The following is a 3,064-nucleotide window of genomic DNA, read 5'->3' on the forward strand; positions in this document are numbered from 1 at the left end:
TTGTTGACATATCCATATTGACACTGAGGTTTTAAGTTTTGACTGACTTTTCTTAGCGGATGTACAATCGCAAATTGAATTATGGGGTGTTTCAGGCACCGAGGTGAACATAATTTACAATAAAATGTTCTTTTATTTGATTGTACACTCACAAACTCGATCAAAAACGAGGGCTGAGGGGCTTACGTTGCAAACTTCCCTTGTTTGGCTAATCGTTTGGACCGACGTCCAAGATGGGAAAGAAGATTCCCCCAAGGGCATAAGGTGAGGATATGTGGACGAGGGTGGGTCTTTAATGAGTTTGAAACGCAGCCTCGGTGTTGTCGTAGAAATAGTTGCTCAATAATATTTCTCAGATACCGGAACTTGTGAATTCAAATAGACTTTATTACAAAGTAACAAGCTGAGCTGGTCCATGGATCAACTGACTTTCCACACTCTTTATACAGTTTTCATCCTTAAGTCACACAGTCACTCCTCTTCATGTTAATTATTCATCCCCTTGGGTATTTAGCCACCATTATCTTTTTTTCCTTATCACTTATTTCTGCTTGGTTTACATTTATTGGCACAGACCTTAGGGCATAGATTCTACTGGTGGCGTAACCATAGCGATGATACAAAAATAAACAAACATGCACACTCCTAATGTAGGTGCATGTCTAATGGTGATTTTAGTAATACAACCCTATGCTCCTAATGCACGTCCAATGAACCTTACGGTACTAGGTATTGGCTTCCCTTTTAGGTAATGGCATAACAACCTATTGATTAATTGTTTCCCTTAGCCTAATGACCCAGACACATATGGCTTCCCTTAACCTAATGACCTATTGATTAATGGCTTCAGAGTCCACATCTAATGGCCCAGACACATATGGCTTGTATTGATTCTGCCTACTACTCTAAGATGTATAATGTGCACATACTGGAAAATTCCCCCAAAATCTCTCCTTTGGGACTTACTGTGTCCCAAATCATAAAATTTGTTCCAGTACAAGTGAGAAGGGAAGCACCTTCTATGTTGCTCTCACCTTATCAACCATTGCTTCACTTTCTCATTCATACTGGGGAGTCAGGACCAAACATCTCCTTTCACATATAGCTAGAAAGAAGAGGGCGGTGTGGTCTAAGGCACTGCATCGCAGTGCTAGCTGTGCCACCAGAGACTCCGGGTTCGAGCCCAGGCTCTGTTGCAGCCAGCCGCAACCGGGAGGTCCATGGGGCAACACAATTGGCCTAGCATCGGGAGGGCCTGGCCGGTAGGGATATCCTTGTCTCATTGCGCACTTGTGACTCCTGTGGTGGGCTGGGCACAGTGCATGCTGGCCATGTGCACAGTGTTTCCTCTGACACATTGGTGTGTCTGGCTTCTGGGTTGGATGCGCACTGTGCGGTTGGGTTGTGTTTCAGAGGACGTATGGCTTTTGACCTCCGGGAGTTGTAGCGATGAGACAAAAACCTCCTCTTGTCACAAAAAATGGGGTAGGTGAATTTATTTTTTTAAAGAAGTAAAAGATCCATCCTCAAGTCAATTGTCCTCAATTGTCCTTTAACATAGTGTAAAAGCATGTGCATTTCTTTGCATTGCCCGAGGTCATCTCAGTTATGTAGAATACAAGAAAAATAATAAAGACAATAAACTAGAACCTTATAAATCCTTATAACATCAATATGCCACCTAAACACATGGCCCTCCCTCACAGACACCTCTCTAACAATTGTTTTGTCATAAGTGAAAAACCTTTTAGATGATTAAGAGCATGGTCTGTGGACACTTGTAACCGAAACACCCTCTATGTTACATATTAATATGTCTCGGGGGAACAAATATTCAGAAGGTCTAACATCATTTATCCTTTAGCAACTGTTATATTGAGTACATGGTTATATACTTATACACTGTGTACATGATTATATTATTTCATGCTATGTGAATCCATTAAACACATGACTTATCCCAAAATAAGGGGCAGTCACCCGTTTGACACAGCACAGAAAATTGGGTCCGCATGATGAAAATGTCCAAGTCTCTGATCATCTAGTTTACACTATTTGCACAACCCTCTTTTTGGGCATGGTTTGTGTACACGAGAAGGTAAATCATCACCACCATAGTCCGGGACTGGGTATAGGTCAGGAAGATCCCTGTCCAGTCCATTTCCCAGCAATCTTTGTTGATCCTGATAGTCATGGCAAGCCCACCCCCTCCTGGTCTTACTCCATATAGATATTCTGGATTTCCAAAAGGACAGTCCAATGGTCCTCCTTTAGCATTGCATGGTCTATCCGTATATTGTCCAGGAGCATCAGGCACAGGATTCACTAAAACATGTGGGTCATAAACACCCATTCCCACAGCCATTTGTTTTAATGCAGTTTGTACCAGGAGAGACTATCTCAATGGTAAGACACAACAAAAAACGATTCCATGACCACCAGTGCAACACCTATCATGATAGCAATATTTGTAAGCATTCCTCCCCATTTTCCCAAAGTTAAATCCAACCAGTTCCAAGCGTGGATATCAAATCCAGCATTGTCCTTTGCTTCTTGCCGTTATCCTTTTAGTTTGGTCATAGCTTCCGTAAATGATCCATCTGGGCCGTTGTTGGGAATGAAGGTGCAACATTCTTCTCCGAATGTTAAACAAACTCCACCTTTCTCTGCTAAGAGTCCATTCAAAGCCTGCCTGTTCTGCCATGTCCTTTTGCTAGTGGCCTGTACTTGTTCTCCCGAAGCTGTCAATGCAGAGTCGGTATAGTTAATGAATCTTTGTTGGTTATAGTAAATGTAATTTATCCATTCTAGGTTTTTGTTTGGTGATATCCAAAGAAATATTGATTCAAATCCTGACTTAACCTCATCTCTTGCTTTGTATTCTTTGGGGATTCCTCTAGGTTGTCCTATTGCATCTGAATAGACACTGGGGACTTGTATTCTCTCCTTACTCTGTTTTGTAGTTTGTTGCTTAGTATTACTAGGATTCCTTTCAGTAACATTTATCTGTTGAATCAACCTAACTCTTGCAAAAAAGGCCTGTCCATCCTTTTGGTAATGTTTC

Source organism: Oncorhynchus masou, chromosome 31, assembly GCF_036934945.1.
Source record: "Oncorhynchus masou masou isolate Uvic2021 chromosome 31, UVic_Omas_1.1, whole genome shotgun sequence".
NCBI classification, from domain to species: Eukaryota; Metazoa; Chordata; class Actinopteri; order Salmoniformes; family Salmonidae; genus Oncorhynchus; species Oncorhynchus masou.